The 22,338-nt window shown below is 40.6% G+C and overlaps 1 protein-coding gene across 2 annotated transcripts in view; it reads left to right on the forward strand.

The window, feature by feature from the left end:
• Positions 1–22,338, forward strand: part of ENOX1 (ecto-NOX disulfide-thiol exchanger 1) — a 499,678-nt gene that overhangs the window by 77,547 nt on the left and 399,793 nt on the right. For both annotated transcript variants that reach the window (XM_074961330.1, XM_074961339.1), the window contains exon 2: positions 2,277–2,350. The gene's annotated coding sequence lies outside the window, so the exon portion shown is untranslated. The remainder of the gene's footprint in view (positions 1–2,276; positions 2,351–22,338) is intronic.

The raw sequence follows: 22,338 nt of genomic DNA on the forward strand, positions 1-22,338 counted from the left end.
CAGTCTTTACTCAAGCCTAATGTAATGGTGTCCAGTTTGCAAATTAATTCCAATTCAGCAGTCTCTCGTTGGAGTCTGTTTTTGAAGTTGTTTTGCATGATCTTCATAAAGACACTGGATTTATGCCTTATTACGACAATCTGTAACCCAGTAACCCCTGTTTTTGGTCCTGTGACTACAGGGATGTTAACGGGCCACTTCACCTTGAATAGTGCCTTAGAATATGTGTTAACTACTTATGATTTAAGGCTGCGAGTCTGTTACAGAGGTCACAGAAGTCACAGATTCTGTGACTTTCCGTGACCTCTGTGACTTTTGCAGTGGCTGGTTCTGACTCGGGGCTGCCTGGGCTCAGGGCTAGGGGCAGGGGGTTGGGGGCTGCGGGTGGGTGCTTACCTCAGGGTGGGGGGCTCCCACTGGCATGGCCCTGCAGGTCCTAGGCGGTGGAGGGGCCGGGTGGGGGGCAGAAGGCTCTGCACCACGTGCTGCCTATGCCCACAGGCCCTGCCCCCGCAGCTGCCATTGGCTTGTGCCCCTCCACTGCCTAGGAGCTGCAGGGACGCGGAGCTGGGTAGGGAGCCCCTGCCAGCCCTCCCCCCCAGCACCAGTGGGGTCCTAGGCCACCGCCCTCAGCACCCATGGCGCTGCTGGACTGCCCCCTCCCCCCCCCGCCCCCCGAGCACCGACGGCCCCCGCCCAAGTCACCGGTATTTTTAGTAAAAGTCATGGGCAGGTCATGGGCTATGAATTTTTGTTTACTGCCCATGACCTGTCCATGACTTACTAAAAATACCCATGACTAAATCGTAGCCTTACTTATGATAAACTATCTGTTCGAACTTATGTTTAGCTGTGACACTCGGACTACCTTCCCCAGACCTGAGGAAGATCTCTGTGTAGCTCAGAAGCTTCTCTCTCTCTCTCTCTCACACCAACAGAAGTTGGTCCAATAAAAGTTATTACCTCACCCACCTGTCTTTCTAATAGCCTGGGATTGACAGCTACAGCTACACTGCATTTTGCTAATTGTGCTGGCTAGCTAAGAACACATCTGCACAAAGGCCCAGGAGGGATAGGCAAGTTCTTCCACAATACACCAACCAATTCCTAGGGTGGCTCAATTTAGTAATGCACTAAAAACACTGGATTAGCCCCCCAAAACATATGTAACTCCAGTGTCAATGTTGATGCAACTAGATTGGTATGGGGCATGTGCAGCTCTGTAGTGTGGACATTTGGCGGTGGCTTGGCAAGCACATGTGCATATACGTATCAGCCAGGACACACATACACTCTGCAGTGTAGACATACCCTTAGAAATCCTCAAGATAGTGTGGTAGACAAACTGATGGAGCCACCAGATAAGTGTTGGTACCAAATAAGGACCATTCCCACCTCAGTCTGGCACTTGAACTGTTGTCTTTTCTGCTTGCTTTCTTTTTCTATCCCTTTCCATTTCTATCCCTTTCCATGTCAGTTAAGTCTTTTTTTGTTTGTTTCCTTCTTCTGCCACATCTTACAGTTTTAACTGTTCAGTCATTTCTTTTTCTTCTTTCTTTAGTAACTGTATAGTAAAACTAATTTGTTTTGTCAAATGGATTATACACTGCACAGTGCTGATATCTGTATCACTGTGTCAGAATCACCAGGAGAATTTATAGAGACTCTAGCTACTAATTGTGGGTAAGTGCTATGCACATGCACATGCCTGAACATGTGTCTGCTTTAGGGACAGAAATATATGGAGCCAGATTTTGGAATCTGTAGTAGAATTGTCATTTTTAACCTTTCTTTATTGATGCATGGTTCTCTAATTCATGCTGTTGCTCTGCTGCAAATCAAAGGCAGAATGTGGCTCAAATGTATGTCTGTTTGTAGGTTTTTTAATAGATTTTTATTTTCTGCCATACCACTAGCCGTTATACATATTGAATGTGTTGGTTTTAGTCTATCATTACTGATAGTTGTAGTAAAATTGCTATTCTGAAACTTGATGTTTGCAGGAACTATCCTGTACTATTTTTGAATTCCCATAAGCAGGCTTACTTAAAAGCTTTATGATACTGTATATGTCTTAAATGTAATATTTAATAGATTATCCTACTAGTCATCATTCTTATCTCACACAACATACATTGCTCTACACATACTGTAAAGGATAATATTTTAAATTTATTTCCAAATGGAAGTTTAGCGGAATGATTTTGCTCTGCTTTTATGCCCAAACTATTTATTTTCAGTGACATATTTTTAATGTCTATGGTTTTCCTTTGCAGATCTTGGTCACTGAAGGTGAAGCAATCTTTGGCTACATGCTTCTACAAACCTGGTGAAGATATACTACAAACAGGTACTGTATAGGATAACTCCAGAGTTGGTCTTACATTATTTGGTTATTGAGCTAAGTTTTTATGACTATTTGTTGTAATATTGCAATTCTTAAATCCTCTGAAAAATCTCAGTTGTCATTAGTGGAGTAATGTGGTAGATCTTTGTATGCTACATTTTCAGTAAGGTGTGTAGTATTTGTATGGGAAAATAAAGAAATGCATGATGCACACGATTGTTTAGAGAGAACGGCACAGAACTAAATAGATAGGTTTAATTTCAAAGTGGGCACAATTGTGGGTGTATATGAGCATCTTGGCAGTGGAGTTAATATACAGCCCTGCGTTTGGGCCTCAATCCTCCAAACGCTGACTTAACTTTGCTACTGTAAGTAGTCTCGTTGATTCCAACTGGAATTATTCAAGGTAGAAACATTAAACATATGAGTAAATGTTTGTTGAATCAGGGCTGTAGACGGTGAAATCCTGGCCCAACTGAAGTTAATGACAAAACTCCCACTGATTTCAGTGGTGCCAGGATTTCCCCCAGAATGCCTGTGGGGACTGCACAGGCAGTTTCAAAAATATGTACATTCGTATAACTAAGCAATTATTAGATGATTTGGAGTTACTCAATTAGGTCTCAAAAGTTGGGTCACACCTTGTGACACTTGAAAATGTTGTTGTGCTCCTGGAGATGAAGAATGTGAAATGAGAAGATTTAGAACAGTTTATTCATCCAAAAGGATTTACAGAACTAGATAATCTTTCTATTTTATATCTGAAGAGGAGCAGGATTTTTCAAAGATATGGATTTGACAAACAAACTTTATTTGATCCTGTATGAGGAGCTTAAAAGATTTAGAGGGGGAAAGGATGAATTGTTCTTATGAAATAAAAACTAGGGTCAGGTCCAGGGTGTAGTAGTCCCCCAGGCAAAGATGGGATTTGGCAGTAACCTGGTTGTTCCTTATTAGGCCTGTCTTCACATGAGTAATTGAACATAGGTGAGTCCTTATTTCTTGGGGGGCAGGATTAGGGAGGTAAATGGATTAGCAGGCTGGAAACAGAATGTCTGTACTAGCTAAAATAAGGGGGAACATCCAGGGAATGATTTACAACAGACAAAATAAGAATGGGGAAAATAAGCCTGGAATGTAAGGTGAGGTAAAGAGTAAGTCGCACATGGACAGGGCGTGCTGTACAGTGATTGGTTTCGGCAGTCCAAGCCCATCCCAAAATGTTTGATGAAATGTATAGTTTCATCTGTAGATTTTAGTGTATTTTGAAAAGCTTGAGAAGTACCATTATCTCCATTTACTGGAGAAAAAAATATTATGTTTTAAATTAAAAAGAAGATTTTTTAATTTAAATTGGATTTTGTATTTAAATTGAATATGTTTGTTTATAAAAATATTTACAATTAAATTTGAAATTTACAATTTATGTTAAGGCCTAAACTTACTATAATCTATTTAAATTATTTAAATTAAACACAAAAAATAATATTAAGCAGTACATATTTGGTGCCAAATTCTAAAGAAACACCACTGAACTGGTGGAAGTCACTTGAAATCAGAGTTTGCTGAAGTGCTAAACCAGCTTTTGACAGCAGTAACCTCTTCTGCAGGTACAGAGAGAATAGTTTGTGCATTACAGTGTATTCAACTGATTTTGTTCAGTGATTAGTTTATTCAAAGTTAAGACACCAACAGGGACTTGGACAAAAGCAGGAAAGCTTGTTTTTCTTCTTCCAATCTACAGATAAAATGTAGGTGTGAGAAGATGAGATCTACTAATTCTAAAATCTTGAGGCATATGGTGACCAGAAAAAATCAGTTCAATTTGCTAAGCACAGAATAATGGTTTAGATAGATAAATGGTTTAATAACTAAGTTAGTTTTAAATGCATATCATGTTTTGATAAACCTTTTTTTCTTGTGTCCTGCACACTAAAGGTACTTTATTTAATTAAAAAAAATAATTAAAATGCTATTTTTGTGCATTTTTAATTGAATTTGAATTTCTGTCTAAAGAGAGCTTGACACAAATTGTAAGTAAAAAATAATCATCTAGTACATAAGATATGCAACATTCACCATTTTCTAACATAATAAAAAATGTAAAAAAATAAGAATCTGAATAAATGCAAGTTCAGATATCTAATTCCTTAAATAAACAAGTATTATAGTGGTGCAGTAGTGCCACTATCGTTAAGGTTCCATAACAACTTTTATTTAAACCTAGACCTTTCTAAGTCCCATTGTCAGAGTCCTTTGAAATTTGGTGCTCATGAGGAGGGTGCAGTATAGGGATAGTGATTGAAATTTGGGATCATTTGAAGTAGAGGTTGTGGAGATATAAACCCTGAAAAAAAGAGCTGTTTTTGAAAAAAAAGTTTTTTTTGCAGAGCTAGAGATAAAACTGTTGATGTGATGCAGGTCAAAATCATCGCAGTCTGTGAAGTTTTACCCAAGGTAGTGTATGACATCCACTAAATCTTTGGGGGCCCCAATCTGGGCATGGTATGTAAGAACATGTTTGCTTCTTTGCTTGCATAGATGGGTAGTCCAGAAGGATTGTATTGTGCATGCACCAATAAAGAAAAAAAAACGTGAGAGGATTTCTATTCAGCCACTTTATACTTGCCTGGTTAGTTTGAGGGAATGTGCTAATGCTACTGCCTCTGGTGAACATCCCACCATTGACATTTCTAATCTGTACAACTGTGCAATAAAGATTTAATAATTCATATTGTTTGCCGCAAGTTGTCTCTGTTATAATGTGTTTTCATTTTATGGGGAGGTTTGCTGTGAACACAGCAGAATATTTTTGTTATATCAGGTGGGGAGGAGCCAAAGACAGCACTTGGTGTGTGTGTGGGGGTGGAGGGTGGCAGGACAAGGACAGGGAGCGAGGTTGTGGCTGAAGAGGGGTTGGGCAATGAAGATGGGTGGTAGGCAAGCTTTGGACTGGTTGTTAGAGGAAATATCTGTATTGTAAGCCCCTGAGGAGATGGGAAGGGAGGGAGTGGCTACTTGCTAAACTCAGGGTAGGGTAATGTGGTGTTTTCAAAGACACTGCCGTATTTCCAACATGTGGATACTGGGTGATTCCCAGATCATGAGGTTGCAAATGTTTGCAGGAGAACAATGGGTACAGCATTCCATGGGGACTGCTAACTGCAGGCTGATTTGGGAAGAGAGAGGTTGCCTGCGTTGGCATCATATTTTACCCACTCTGCAGCATTTACGTTGTGCCATAGGAAGTTGTGATCTACTGGACATTGGGTGATTCACTCGGGCAGAAATGATCTGGGACTTATTCCTGGTGTACACATCAAACTATGTCTGAGAGCATATTTGGACTGCATCAGAGATTTGTGTCCAAGAGCAGTGATGGCTTTCTCTGACTTGTCTGAGCATCTACATAATTACCTCAGTGACAACATGAAAGCTATTAATAAGTTCTGGAAGAACATTTTTGGGGAAATTTGAGGGTTCATGGTGTCACAGTTCAGGGCCACTGCACTTTCCTTCCCCCTCCCTGGTCCAGCGAGGGCACCCACTCTTGGGCAGAGAAATGAGCCTCTCCCTCCTGACCAGGGTATTTCCAGGCTTCACAATTCTCTGCCTACACTGTGAATTCCCCAGCAAGTCAGACTGCCTAAGCAGGCCTGCTTTCCCTTCTTCTCAGATGCTATAAATAGTGTCATTGCCCACGGTTTAAGGTTACCGCTCAGCTTTTTCTAAGCAAGCACATTTATTCTTAAGGGACAAGCTTTACAGAGAAAATATGTTAAAACAATAAAAGAACCTACATGCATGTTAATTTTTACCAGAGATTATCCACCATCTCTCCCCACAAGGGTTTTGGTAGGTGTCAGTCCTTCCTTAAGGATTGGCGCCTGCCCTTTGGACAGAAAGTCCTTTCCATTTGCTGGATAAGAATGAAGGCCCAGAGTCAGTTTAAACTCTGGCTATTTATCCAGAAGTCCTTTCTGTATCTGTTGGTCTTTGGAGAATCCAGTTTTGTGGTGTTTAGATGTTGCTTGTAATTATTAGAATTGGGAGCACTGGCTGTTGGGAGTCTGAAAGGACAGGAAACAGGAAGGACGGGGGAGGAGTTGAGACGCTGGGAGAAAGCTACAGAGGATGCAGCAGCAGCTTGGTAAAGAGGTTTCCACTTTGAAAATAAAGTCCTCTTGAAGCTTGTTAGTACCTTGCCTGGTTGATACAACATTTTGGCGATGAGGATGGATCTTCTGCCTCTGAACCCACCTGCACCCTTTTTGCAAAGCCCAGGTGAGCCTCCAGTTGCTTTTACTACCTGGATCCATATGTTTGAGACTTATCTGCCTGCAATCAGTGCTACAGAGATTTCTGAAGTAAGAAAGTATGCTTTGCTAATCCACTGCCTTGGAGCAGAAGAGCAGCATATATTTTACACTTTTCCCCTTGCAGATGATAAATATGAGACTGCACTCACTGCATTAAAGAATTTTTTTGTGCCAAAAGTGAATGTAGTAGCTAATCGCTACAGATTTCGCCAGTGTGAGCAGAAACCAGCGGAAACTATAATGCAGTATATTGCTTCCCTGAGGAGTCTGATTGTAATTTGTGACTTTGGGAATATGGCACATGAGATGATTAGAGACAAGTTCATTGAGAAAACAACCATGCTTCATGTAAGAGAACGCTTACTTCTAGAACCACAACTTACACTAGAAAAAAGCAATAACCATTGCTACTCAGATTGAGTCAGCTAGAGCTGAAGCCAAAATAATGAGCATGGATACAGGAGGCAAGACCAGGCTGTGACTCCTTTGCAGAAAAGTTCACTACCACTGCAGACTCAAAATTGCAAAAGGAAAACTAATGAAAAACCACTGAATCAGCAAATTCAAAATACAGTAAAAGCATGTTTTCGCTGTGGATCCCCACAACACCTTGCAAGCTACACAGGAGGTCCAGCAAAAGTAGCTCAGTGCAATCATTGCAAAAAGATTGGACATTTTGCTAAAGTATGTCGCAGTAGCCAGTTCAATCAACAGGTGCATGCAGTTACAATACCAGATGTTACTGTGCTGAGCGTGGACAAAATGACTACTGCACATATTCCAGAACAGATAAAGTGCACTGTAAACATTTCCGCCATACCCTCAGGCAAACCACACTCTATTCAGCTAATGTTGGACACTGGCTCAGCAGTATCTATACTACCTGATTCCATCTATCTGCATTACTATAAAAATGTGCCTCTTACTGAACCCAAACTTCACTTGGTGTGCTATTTGAAAAACCATATTCCAGTACATGGCTGCCTGCCAGTAATAGTTACTTTTGGTGATTGCTGTGTAACTGCAGAGTTCTACATTGCCCACAAAGGCACTCCTATCCTTGGCAGAGATTTATTGGCTGCTTTAAATCTCAGGGTAGTTAATGGACGAATTGATCTCCCTCAGCAAAGCACTCTTGTGGTACACACACCAGTTTCAGCTGGGACCCAACACCAAGTTGAGGAGAAACTCGGCTGTGCTTATGGGTTTCTGCATAAAGTTAAAATGCGGAATAATGTGATGCCTGTACGACAGAAGTTACGGTGCTTACCATTTTCAATCAGGGAAGCTGTTTCAGAGGAACTTAGAAAACTTGTTCAAAAGGACATTATTAAAGAGATCGACTCCTCGGAATGGGTTTCACCTATAGTAATGACACAGAAGAAGGGTAGAGGCATTCGCCTTTGTGTGGACTTAAGGGAGCCAAATAAAGCTATTGTGATTGATAGCCATCTTCTTCCTCACATAGAAGAAGTATTTGCAGAACTCCATGGAGCAAAGATGTTTTCTATTCTTGATTTGCAGAATGCATACCGCCAGGTTATGTTGCATGAAGATGATAGAGACCTCACAGCATTTATTACACATGAGGGACTATTTCATTTTAAACGTGTTCCATACGGTCTCGCATCTGCCCCAAATGACTTTCAAAAAATGATGTAATTGATTCTGAAGAATCAACATGGAGTTCAGTGCTATCTGGATGATATTATCATGTTTGGAAACACTTCTGAGGAGCATGACAATAACCTGCAGTCTGTACTAAACTGCATCAGGCCTCCGGCTCAATAGGTCCAAATGCAAATTTAGACAAACTGAACTCTCCTTTCTGGGGCATACAATTTCACAGGCTGGACTAAAACCTGATTCAGATCATATCCTGGCAATTTCAAATGCTCCTCCTCCAACAGATTTTCAAACCTTACGTTCCTTCTTGGGTCTTACCTCCTGGTATGCAAAATTCATTCCCAATTAGGCTTCTGTCATTGAACCGTTACGGGAATTTCTACCGAGAAGTTCTACATTAGTGTGGACAATGGATACACAAGCTAGTTTGGAAACGGTGAAAGACTTGATTGTACATAGTCCAGTACTTGCACTATTCAGTCCTGCATTGCCCGCAATTGTAACTACTGATGCTTCTGATTATGGACTTGGGGCTGTTCTCACACAACTGCATGAGGACAACACGGAGAGGACTGTTGCATTTGCTTCAAGGACACTAAGTAATGCTGAGAGAAAATATTCTACAGTTGAAAAAGAAGCACTTGCTTGTGTCTGGGCTACTGAAAAATGGAGAACTTACCTGCGGGGCCGCACGTTCAAGTTGTGCCTGACCACAACTCTTTGACGATGTTGCTCGCAATGAAAGGACTGGGAAGAGCAGGATACCGTATTGCTCGAAGGTCTGCAAGACTACTCTCTTTCAGTTATGAACTGGAATATAAGCCTGAAAACCAAAATGTGGTCACGGATTGCCTTTCTCGCCTGCCTTTGCCTTCACCAGATGGTCCACCGGAGGATGAGGATGTAGTGGCTGCACTTATTACAAGCACTCTCACTGCAGTTACAATAGAACAATTTCAAGCTGCTTGTTCAGGGTGTCCAATTCAACAAAAACTACAATAATTTCTGCCAAAGAGATGGCCCAGTCACCCTAAAAACCTTGACCCAGTTTTGCTGCCTTATTTTAGAGTTCAGGTTGAACTTTCTTTGTTTGATGGCTGTGTGCTACGAGGTACACACCGGCTCCTTGTGCCAGAAGAATTATAGTCAAAACTCATACACCTGGCACACGATACTCATCAAGGAATTGTCCGAACCAAACGATCCCAAACTATGGGATCTGTATTGGTGGCCAGGGATGGACTCTCAAACTGAAGCACTCATAAAATCCTGTGTCACTTGCCAAATGCATGACAAGACAGCAGTGACATGTACCCCTCCATTACAGCCTGTTCCTCTTCCTGAATCTGCATGGGAAAAAAGTGGTGATTGACATTGTAGGACCCTTTGATACTGCTCCAATTGACTGACGTTATGCCATCACTTTAATAGACTATTTCAGTAAATGGCCTGAGGTAGCATTTACTTCGCAAATCTCTTCTGCTACAGTAATTAAGTTCCTCTCTTCAGTTTTTAGCAGGGAAGGTAACCCCAAAGAACTGGTTTCAGATAATGGTAGTCAATTTACTTCCCTGGAGTTTGAAACTTTTCTAGCACAGAGGAACATTTTACACAGAAGGTCATCCCTATATTACCCTTAAGCCAATGGGGAAATCAAATGGTTTAACAGAAGTTTGAAAGAGGGTTTGCAAACGGCTAAACTAGAAGGGCGATTGTGGATACCTTCACTACTGATTTCTTGCAAGCATACCGGGCTACACGACATGCCACAACGCAAAGATCACCCGCAGAGTTACTGCATGGGGAACAGATGAATACTAAACTGAACATTGCTGGATTGTTAAAGGCACGACCTGATGCCCCAAACGAGGAGGATGTGAGAAAAACAGCTGAACAGAACCAAGCAAAGTCTAAGGCTTTCACAGATAAGCAGTGGGGTGCTAAGGAACCAGAGTTTGAGTGTGATTCCTTCGTTAGAATACGAAAACCTAGAATTTTATGCAAAGGGGACCATAAATTCACAGCTCCTCTTAAAATCATAGAGAAGAAGGGACCTTACACCTATCGACTTTCTGATGGGAAGGTATGGAATGCTTCTTATCTTGCACCTGCCTATGCACCAAGAGGAGATTATGCCAACACCCAGTCTGCATTGGATGACTTCACCGTAGGACCAACACAACAAGACATTGCACTGGAACTGGGGTTTGAGGGACGGCCTGTCAGACCCAGACGACCACCTGTCTGGACTAGAGACTATCTTATGTAGTATCTACAGTGTTTTCAGTGTAATATTTCTGCCAACTGTATAGTGTCTTGTTTCATATTTGTTCCTGTGGTTAGAACAAGAGTTTTAATTGGGAGAGTTTCTTAAGAGAGGAGGGAATGTGGTGTTTAGATGTTGCTTGTAATTATTAGAATTGGGAGCACTGGCTGTTGGGAGTCTGAAAGGACAGGAAACAGGAAGTAGGGGGGAGGAGTTGAGAGGCAGGGAGAAAGCTACAGAGGGTGCAGCAGCAGCTTGATAAAGAGGTTTCCACTTTGAAAATAAAGTCCTGTTGAAGCTTATTAGTACCTTGCCTGGTTGATACAAGAAGTTTGAAACAGGATAGTTTTGAAGCTTGCCAAGGAGGTGATACCTCTTTGGAGGTTTTGCAACCTGAGTGAATTTGCCTAAGCCACTCCACACACACCCCCACCCCCCGTTCTTAGACCCTGGAGAGGCTGTGGTTACCACCCTCCCGCAGGGAATTACACACAATCCCTGGATTGTATTGCATTCTGGAGGTACACGTGCGGCTCTTCCCCTTACTCACACACATCAGAATCCGCAAACATACATCTCCTCCTGTAATCATGGCTCTGTCACACACCTCCAAGTAATCCATGCATGTCGCAGGCCGAACTCCTGCCTTCACTATTTAGTGTAAGTACACCTAATATACTGACTGCACCTGGAGTGTATATAAATAATTCCCATTGGTTACTGCCAGTTGCAGGAGAACAGAGGGAAGATGATGTGGGCAATTGATTCCTTTTTTTTTTCCTTTTTGTCCTTCTAGTGTTAGACAGAATCCTCCGGGTGAGAGTGAATGGGGTGGGGTCAGGGGTAAAAGGAGGTAGAGAGCCTGTACATTTCAGCAACTGTGGGGTTGACAAAGGAAAGTCCTGCACTTAGGAAGGAAGAATCCCATGCACTGCTACAGGTTGGGGACTGACTGGCTAAGCAGCAGTTCTGCAGAAAAGGCCCTGGGGATTACAGTGGATGAGAAGCTGGATATGAGTCTGCAGTGTGCCCTCGTTGCCAAGAAGGCTAACAGCATATTGGGCTATATTACTAGGAGCATTGCCAGCAGATCGAGGGAAGTGATTATTCCCCTCTATTCGGCACTGGTGAGGCCACACCTGGAGTATTGCATCCAGTTTTGGTCCCCCGACTACAGAAGGGATGCGGACAAATTGGAGAGAGTCCAGCGGAGGGCAACGAAAATGATTAGGGCCTGGGGCACATGACTTACAAGGAGAGGCTGAGGGAACTGGGGTTATTTAGTCTGCAGAAGAGAAGAGTTAGGGGGAATTTGATAGCAGCCTTCAACTCCCTGAAGGGGGGTTCCAAAGAGGATGGAGCTCGGCTGTTCTCAGTGGTGGCAGATGACAGAACAAGAAGCAATGGTTTCAAGTTGCAGTGGGGGAGGTCTAGGTTGGATATTAGGAAGCACTAGTTTATTAGGAGGCTGGTGAAGCACTGGAATGGGTTACCTAGGGAGGTGGTGGAATCTCTATCCTTAGAGGTTTTTAAGGCCCAGCTTGACAAAGCCTTGGCTGGGATGATTTAGCTGGGGTTGGTCCTGCTTTGAGCAGGGGATTGGACGAGATGACCTCCTGAGGTCTCTTCCAACCCTAATATTCTATGATTCTATGAAAGGTATGTGTGTGAATGGGGGTTAATGGGGCGTTGCTGAAAGAGGACAGAGTTAAGGTTGCATGGACAACTTTAACTGCGCATTTGCTGGTTTTCAGAAGCTTGTTTTGCTCAACTCAGAGTTCTGCAAGGATATGACATACCACCAAGCACCTTAACTCTGCTTTAGCGTAGTTTTTTGCCATAGAATAGATATAGTGTACCCTTCTGGTTTGCAAAAAGAAGCACCATATTTAGTGTAAAAAGTGTATTTGGTTGCACATCAATGTGTTTTAATGCTTACCAACTAATGAGAATCAACCTTTCTTTAGGAAAAAAACAAAAAGTACAAATACAGATCATGAGTAAAATCGATTATTTAAATCAAGGTTTTCTGTTTGCTGATTTAAAGCATGATTAAAGTTGGTGATTTAAATCTGTTTGATTTTAATTAATACACCCTGATGAATGGGGGAACCTCAGAGAGAGAGAGGTCAAGTGTCTTGTCCAGGGTGATACAGCGAGACAATTTCAGAGCCAGCAAAAGACTCTCGGTCCTTTGCTGCCAGAATTCTAGCTGTAATGCAGCTGGTACAAGAGATCCTGAAATGCCAATTTTTCTGATTGTGTCTCCCTCATACTTCCAGCCTCTCTTCGCTTCTTTCCTATCCTTATTTCTCTCCTTTTGATCTGTTCCATCTTCATTTCATTTTGTGCTTTTGTTCTATAATTTGTTTTTCTTCCCTGTTTATTTTGTCTTTTCACATCTTTTGTGTTTTCCTTGCCTTTTTAATTCATTTTGGGTCTCCGGGGTGGGGGGTCAGCAGGAATAGTGTGTTATACATGGGAGGGGTTGCGGATTACAGATGGAAATTCACTAGACCCAATTTCCTTTTTAATATCTGCTCTTCATGGAGCCTGCTCTAAAAGGAAACTTGCAGGCATTCTTGTAAGTTTCCCTTTGCATTCAGCTCTGTTGGGTGTCCCCTTTGACTTGGTGCCTTATGGGCACCTGCTTTGCAGTTTATGTCTAAACCTAACTGGAATAAGAACAAACTTGAACCTTATCCTATTCCTAAATAGAACTTAAACCTTTATTATATGACCCAAATTCTCCTTCCTTAGAGGAATTTAAGTTCTATACAGTGATCCTAGTGTTGTCTCTAATGTGAACCGTACTTAGGTATGTACAAGCAGAGACATGCTAATGGGGCAGCTACTTTGTCTGGACTATGTTTTTTGTTTTGCCTTGTGTGTCTGTGTCTGTGCTGGGGCTGTAGCAGAACTCCTGGAGCAGTATTAGTAGCTCTGACCTAGAAGTTCCAGTTGTTAGTAGGGGAACAGGCAGCCGTGGTTCATCTGTGGGGGCAAAATGGCCTTTCCCTGTCTTCGTTTCACCCACCAATGCCCTTTCCCAAAATGAGGTGAGTTGCTCTCCTTTTCTTACTGTGCTGTGCATTACTCAGTTACTGCAAATTATGCTTTGTTAAGTTTTACAGAGATACAATGTGCCAGAAGTAAAGCACTAGGCAACGTTGACTTCTTTGGCTTAGTTAATTTTCCATTGCTCCTGGGAACTACTGACTGCATGCACACAGCTGTTTGGGCACCACCCAGTGACAAAATGATTCTTCACAAATAGCAAGCCTATAAAGCCATCAGTATTCAGGCTGTAGTGTATGGGATGCCAAGCACTGATGAGGCAGCCAAATTCTGTGGATCCTGTCATCTTGCCCAAGATTCCAGGAAGGAATGATTACATATCTGCACACATTCTTTGACAATCTACCAGGCATAGAGTATTTGTAAACATAACCTCCAATGGAAAAATGGATTTGTATGATTTTGTTTTTTTTAAACTAACGGGTTGTGCAAAAGAGCATTCCCATTTGACTCTTTGTCTGAAGTACTTTAAAAGTGAATGGGATGCACTTTAGTGTTTATGGCACATACGTTTGTCAGGAACATGAAAGAAAAAGTAAAAGATATTGTGTCAAATTGACCTCAGTTTATGTCAGCATAGTCTTGGTGGAGTGCCCTGATGGCAAACTCTTTTGCAAGGAGAAAAGAAGTACTTGTGGCACCTTAGAGACTAACCAATTTATTTGAGCATAAGCTTTCGTGAGCTACAGCTCACTTCATTGGATGCATTCAGTGGAAAATACAGTGGGGAGAGTTATATACACAGAGAGCATGAAACAATGGGTGTTACCATACAGACTGTAACGAGAGTGATCAGGTAAGGTGAACTATTACCAGCAGGAGAGCGGGGTTGGGGAGGAGGGGAAACCTTTTGTAGTGATAATCAAGGTGGGCCATTTCCAGCAGTTGACAAGAACATCTGAGGAAACCTGTCTTTTGCAAGGGTTCAGATTATGGTGGCAGGGAGTGGCTGCAACTTCTAGTTGATAGAGGAGGGTGGGTGTGATCAGCCAATTCAGTTCTAAATTGCCATCTCAGACTTTTTGAAAAGGGGCATAGCCAGGTTAGCCAGAGAATGTCCCAATTCAGCAGTTTCCCTCAGAGGTTCCTATTGGCAGAGTTCTGGCAGAAATAAAAGCATCCCCACTTGTTGGAAATTGAATACAGGGTGATGATGCCTTCCCTTCTCATTGGCCATAGAAGACTTAGCTGGCATAAGATGGTGTACTTGGTCTGTTGTATTTTGAAATTAGCTAGCAAGAGACTGAAGTTTAATGCATGGAACACTTGTTTGTTTAAATCAAATATAGACCAGGAAATGCCTCGTTTGTTCATAGATGCACTCTTTACCAAGGAAAGGGTGTTGTCAGCCTTACTGGGCACTTGCAGTGTAAAATTGCTAAAAATTATTAAGTGAATCTGGTCATTTTTAGGGGGGAAATCTGTGTTTCATCTATGGAAGCTTGTGCAAAACGACAGAAGAGTTGAAAATTTGGCTCTTATACTGTACCTAAATCTGAAATATTAAACACAAAACTGGTGTTAAATTGTGACCAATTGACAGAAGCTGGGAAATTCAAGCTTAGGACTGACATTTGGTTGGCTCAGGGACTCAGATGAAGTGTAGGTTTAGGCAGCTTTTCAAAGAGCATATTAATGTCCTCAGTTGAGTGAGACTACTTGCTACCTTGTAATTTTTTGTAATCTGTCCTCAGTTTTCTGAGTGGAGTCTAACCTGTTGTCACAAGGCTGAATCCTGAGCCCTGCTCTGGCCATTTTGCACTCTCCAGTGGGGCATGCTGGTCAGAAAAATGGCAGATCTTCCTGGGTAGCATGTATAAAATCTGCATAGCTGATTCCTACACCACTTCCAGCCCCTTCTTGGCCTTTGGAGTAAGGCAGTCCTGGGGGTGGGGAGAATGAGAGATGGCCAAAACATAGTACCGTAGTTTGTGCACTAGCTGATTGGGGCCATGTCCAACCAGATATTGTTTAGAACAAACTTGAGGCTGCTGCAGTCTACAACAGGGGCTGAAAGAGACCCCAGCCAGCCCAATAATGGGGAAGCTGAAAACAGCTTCTTTGTTCCCTCCCATCCAGATGTACCAAGCTCTTATCTTGAGTCCTGATCCAAACAACTCCCTTTCACTTCAGTGGGCTTTGAACAAGGCTCCTGGGGATTGAGGCAATACTGTATTTTAATTAATGCCAATGGGCAGTAGTAGTTTTGAAAGTTTGTTTAGATAAAGCATCAGTTTCTGCAGTTTTCCCATGATTTGTAATTTACCTTTTGTTTTCTAAAATAGGTAACAGTTCTTTATTTTCTATCAGAGAGTATATTTCTGCTGTGGTGTACCCTATATTTAACAAAGTTGTGCAAAAATATTACCTGTTGACAATTTTATTTATCTTACATTGTACTTTTTGGATTAGGTATTGCAAATATTTGTCTCTGTTAGCAATGCTAGAAAGTGTGTTTAGAGTGGATGATTACAAGCTGCAATACTTTGTTTAGTAATTCGAGTCTGAAAGCAATTCTTCCCTATGATTCACAGGAACAATTGTGGGAGAGTCACAGTGCGAAATACGCCATATTTTATCAAGTAACATACTATACTATAAATTGAAGATGTCAGTACTGCATTACACAACTGTCAGACTTTAAATTAGAGCACTAAATAGGAACTTTGAAATTGTCTTGGTTAATATTTCTTACCATTTATAGTTCTAGTGAAACCAAACACAGATTTCATTTTGAACTAAAAAAGTAAAGGAAAATGAGCATAGTCCTTCTACTTCTGCAACTTGATTATTAAGGTGCGTATATATTGTAAATGTACAGTACCATCGTGGTGCAAGTGAATTTGGATCACCTAGTAAAATCCAGATAACTGGATTATTATGTAACTTCACCAATCATAAATGTTTCTCAGTGGCAATCTCTCATCCTGTAAACAGTTACTGTGTGTCATGCATACATGCATGCACGGTGGTGCATGTAATGCAATATATTTACACACTTAATATAGATAATGAAAGGCTTCTTCCATGACGATTCAAGGAACTGATTCAAAGTAGTCGCTTAACAGGTGTGATTGTCTGCTAATTCTATTGCACCTTTGTACTCTGCGTTTTTGGGGATATTTTGGGGCTGTCTCTTAAAGTAGAGTGTAAGTATACATACTCATACTCTACATACATATTACATACTCTACATTCTATATAGATATTAATCTTACACTCTATATATTCTGGCCCCAATGTATCACAGTGATATATGTTGATATTTAATTCATTATGTTATGATTGGATCCATATTATTCTAGCCACTGTGGTTAACATAGGACATGAATAACACATTGTTTTGTGTGAAGACATGTTACTAACCATAGGGTACCATAAATTGGTCACTGGCAGTACAAGTCACTTCGATGATGACGAACCATGGCTAATGTCAACTTTTTGAAAAGGTTACTCTTTCTGTCCTTGAAAACTGCCTCTTGCAGAAGCTAAGTTGAAAATGTAAATATGATGTGATTTGTTTGTTGTAATGTGATTTAATTAGGCCACTACATGGAGGGAAAGAAAAATTAGACAATTAAGAACATTTCAGAATGGAACTACTTTCTTGAGAAATTCTCTATCTGTAGAGTTTTGAGAAATGGAACATTTTTATTCTTGGAAATAGAGAGGGATGAAAAGTGGGCTTACAAGGTAATGCTGGTTACAGCTTCAATTCTGGAAAGATTACTTATCTCCATAATTACTGTTATATTAAGAGAAAGTTTTCATTTTTTTATTTTGAAGGATTTTATGTTTACAAACCATCTAAAGTGTTCTAAAGTTTGAAAATCACTGGTCTCTTATCATGAGTCTGGTAAAGAATAAGTTCCAGCTTAATATTGCAGATATGTTCTGACCTACCTGGGGAAGAGCAAAGGGTGATTAAATTAACAAAATAAGGTTCTTTCCTGTTTTCTAAATATGTTACTCAGCTTAAAATTAATGCAATTATTTACTAGTCACACACATGCTAATGAATCTGATAGTCTAAATCAGCCCATTGTGAAGAACTTGACTGTCATCTCCATTATTACCCTGGCATTTTCCCGAAAAGGAAATGATTACTGTAGTGCTTATACATGTAAAGCAAAATGCTTTTGGATGTTTTTAATACATTCAATTTCAGGTTACCATTAATTTAATTACATTTAATTAGTAAGACTATAAAAGAGCCACTGTATTTTTGCAAGCCTGTTTTCTAAACTTAAATCCCTAAGAGACTTGGAAGAAACTGATTGTGTTAAACAACAGCTGAATAGGTTTGGGGGCAAGAGACTATTGTACTGAAGCTGAGGGCTGAGTTTCCAAATGAGGGTCTATTATATTATGTAAGAATGAACTCTTAGGAAAACATATTGACAAAAATGTATCTTAAAAGAGTTTGGCTATTAATATGATTATTCTTTTTAGGTTTGGAGTCAATATTAACTACGTGCAGCCAGTAGCCTCCGCCAATAATGGAAATAAAATATTTATATTAGTAAATTAATTTAAACTGTAGAATATTGAAATGTTTTTAATATGTCAAGTGACACTGGTTTGTAAAAACTCAGATTATTTTATAATTATAATGATCAACAATTGTAGGTATCTTTACTTTCAAAAAGAATGGACTGGGATGTTAAATAGTAGCTAGCTTTAGCCCTCACAGGTTTTTTTTTTTAAAGCTTTGTAGAGTCCTGGGTAAGAATCCCCCCTGACTTGCATGACAGACACAGCTGTAGCATGAGCAGGGATAGATGGAGCACCAGTCTAGCTGAAGAGATTTCTGGCCTAAGGCTATTTCAGGCAGGAAAATGGATACTCTGTTTAAAAAAAAAAAAAAAACCCTACTGGGCAATGTTAAACTATTTGCAGACAGCTGCATGTTCAGCCTTTTTGGACAGTATGGTTAAGTGGTTAATTAAGTGGACAAGTCAAACCTCAGCAGGCCCTCAGGGAGAAGGCAACCAGTAGCTCAGCTTCCCATGAAAATTTTGGCAGCTGTGGGTCTGATGCCATAGCAATCTCATCTTACAGAGTGGTTATGTGCATGATCTTCGGATATGACTTCTAAAACCAATTTCATTGGATTTCCCCCAGTCGCTGCCACCCACAGGCAAACATTTAAAAGAAATGCAATTTTTGAAACCAAAATTCCACTGCAGCGTACTCTTTGTATTTTTCCCCATTGTACATAATTAATAACATACTTGTGAATAAGTGAAGATTGTTCTTATAATTGCCCTGACTCTCTTACCTGATTCATTCAGTGACACAAACTGTAGATTATGACCTAACAATTGTTTCCTTGATGACAAATTGCAGTACTACAAGCAGCATGTTAAGGCATCAGTGGATGAATCAGGTAAGAGCAGGAGGTTGATGAAAAAAGGAGAAACTGTCTACTTTGACAAAGGAATCAGTCTTGAAGGGAAAACATTTGCAGGCGTGTGGCCCAGAGCCTTAATGAAACATGATAATGCACCTAGAGTTTTATGTGCTTCCAAGGTGCCCCCAGTATCCCCATGTTATCTAAGTACAGAAGTATCTGTGTGTATCTTGGAACTGGGGGCACTTTGCAAGAAACTAAACAAATAAATAGTCCGGACTAGTTCTTCATCTTCAGTGGAGCTACACCAAATTTCACCAGCTGAGGATCTGGCCCAATGAATTTAACTGCAAGAAACTGTGGGGGTCAGTGTATTTCCTGACCCACATTCCACTAAGATAGGCTTGTAAACTCTTTGGCACAGGGACACTGTATTTCTTTGTATTTGTACAGTAGCTAGTACAGTGGGGCCTCTGGGTTCTGCAATATTTAATATATAATAAAGCTTTTTTAGTTTATTCTGTAGCATACAGCACTGTAGAACGCAGTTATTTTAATTAAGGTTTATCGTGTCAATATTTGCATCTTGAAAGGTCCTTGCACAATTAGTACCATAAAATGGATCTGGTTCTGACCTCACCCTAGCATCAATCTGGAATAACTCAATTAAAATTAGTGGAGTTGAGCCAGTTTTATAGTACAAGAGAGATCAGAATCAAGCCCAGTCATTTCAGTGGGGATTTTCAGATCAAAAGTCATCTTTTCAAAAAGCCCAAAATTACAATGTTACACGACATACTGTATCACAACAGCTTTAAGGGAATATGTAGTTATTTGGGGTAAATGTTTCAGGATTCCAAAAAAACCCAAAACCCTTCAGCACTTACAGCAATAAGAGTTAATTTCATTCTCATCATGAGTGCTTGCACTGGGAATATTGTGCATTGCCTTAGCTCAGACGTTATTTCCAATAAATATGGAAATAATGGCTCACAGTGCTGCAACCTGTTAGGAGATCTCGTGGGAAATCTCATAAGATTACGTGATGGGTTTGAAATTAATCCATGTCCCCACTGTATTTACACATTATACCATTGTTTCTCTGCCTGCTCACAGGGAAAGGTAAACACTACAGTCCTAAATTGGTAGGGAACCTGCAGCAATAAATTCTCCCAGTAGGAACAAAATGTCTTTGTTTTAAAGCAAGCAATAGATAAAATAGATTATGTACGTTTTTTATGCTATGGACATTAGGCATACCGCTGTTTGTCCTTTTAAATTACAGTTTGAAACTCTCTTATTTGCATCACTTCCTGTAGACATTAATTTGCATTATACTCATCAAAATCTGAAGGAAATAAAGAAGGATTAAAAGTGAATGGAGAGCTTCTTCCTTTTATTAGTGGATGTTGCCCAGCCGGGTATTTACCATCTGTCATTCTTAGCCTGCTTCTCTTCAGGTTTGCAGGGCTGTGACTCTTTTAGCCAAACCAATCTCCCCATTGACTTTACCAAGATGCAGTGGGGATTATCAAGCCAGAGATATTTTGTCAGACCTGTTGCCAGTGAATGACCCTGTGACACTGGCAGACCAGGTGCCAGCTCTTGCCAAGGCTATAGGCCTTAGCTGAGCACTGATAGATTCATTGCTAGAAACCAGTCTGTTTCACATAAGAACATAAGAATGGCCATGCTGGGTCATACCAAAGGTCCATCTAGCCCAGGATCCTGTCTTCCAACAGTGGCCAATGCCACATGCCCCAGAGAGAATGAACAGGACAGGTAATCATCAAGTGATCCATCCCCTGTCGCTCATTCCCAGGTTCTGGCAAACAGAGGCTAGGGACACAATCCCGGCCCATCCTGGCTAATAGCCATTGATGGACCTATCCTCCATGAATTTATCTAGTTCTTTTTTGAACCCTGTTATAGTCTTGGCCTTCACAACATCCTCTGGCAAAGAGTTCCACAGATTGACTGTGCGTTGAGTGAAGAAATACTTCTTTTTTTTGTTTTAAACCTGCTGCCTATTACTTTCATTTGGTGACCCCTAGTTCTTGTGTTATAAGGAGTAAATAACACTTCCTTATTTACTTTCTCCACACCAGTCATGATTTTATAGACCTCTATCATATCCCCCATTAGTCGTCTCTTTTCCAACCTGAAAAGTCCCAGTTTTATTAATCTCTCGTCACACAGAAGCCGTTCCATACCCCTAATCATTTTTGTTGCCCTTTTCTGAATCTTTTCCAATTCCAATATATCTTTTTTGAGATGGGGCGACCACATCTGCACGCAGTAGTCAAGATGTGGGCGTACCATGGATTTATATAGAGGCAAAATGATATTTTCTGTCTTATTATCTGTCCCTTTCTTAATGATTCCCAACATTCTGTTTGATTTTTTGACTGCCGCTGCACATTGGATGTTTTCAGATAACTATGCACAATGACTCCAAGATCTCTCTCTTGAGTAGTAACAGTTAATTTAGACCCCATCATTTTATATGTATAGCTGGGATTATGTTTTTTTCCAATGTACATTACTTTGCAATTAATCAACATTGAATTTCATCTGCCATTTTGTTGCCCAGTCACGCAGTTTTGTGAGATCCTTTGGAAGCTCTTTGCAGTGTGCCTTGGACTTAACTATCTTGAGTAGTTTTGTATCATCTGCAAATTTTGCTACCTCACCTCACCTGTGTTAGTATGGTTAAAATGGGTATTGGACTTATAACAATGTGTTTAGACTTCATGACTGTGAATTATAATTTCTTTATCAAATGCTATAAGATAATATTTAAGTTGTTGCGTTATGACAATAAAAAGTATTTGCTCTGAAACTGAGAACCCAGTCAGAAGGGATTGTCTCCTAACCATCAAAAAAGGCCTATCAAAACTAAATGGGCCATTGTGGGACATCTCAATATAAAGACTTTAATTGTCCTTTCACACCCATGAAGAGGCCACATGCAAAAGGGCTCGTCCCATCAACTTGAATTCTGGAAGAAGGAAACAAAGATAGTTGTCAAGAAAATTTTTTCTCTCTCTTCTGCTGTTTGGACTCTCATGGGGCTGGAGCTACAGAACAGAAGCAGAGATCCCCATGGGTTAACCTAGGTTAGCCCTAAGGACATTCAGAGCTGACATATTACTACAACGCTGTTACCTTTTAAAACCATAAACTGTAACTCACTTGTTTATGTATGCTTTCCTGCTTTAACCTTGTAATAGCTCTTTCATTTCTTTTTCCTAGTTAATAAATCTTTAGTTAGTTTATTACAGAACTGATTACAAGTATTGTCTTTGGTGAGAGATCTAAGGTACAAATTGACCTGGGGTAAATGACT

The sequence above is a fragment of the Natator depressus genome, chromosome 1 (genome assembly GCF_965152275.1).
Source record: "Natator depressus isolate rNatDep1 chromosome 1, rNatDep2.hap1, whole genome shotgun sequence".
Classification (NCBI taxonomy): domain Eukaryota; kingdom Metazoa; phylum Chordata; order Testudines; family Cheloniidae; genus Natator; species Natator depressus.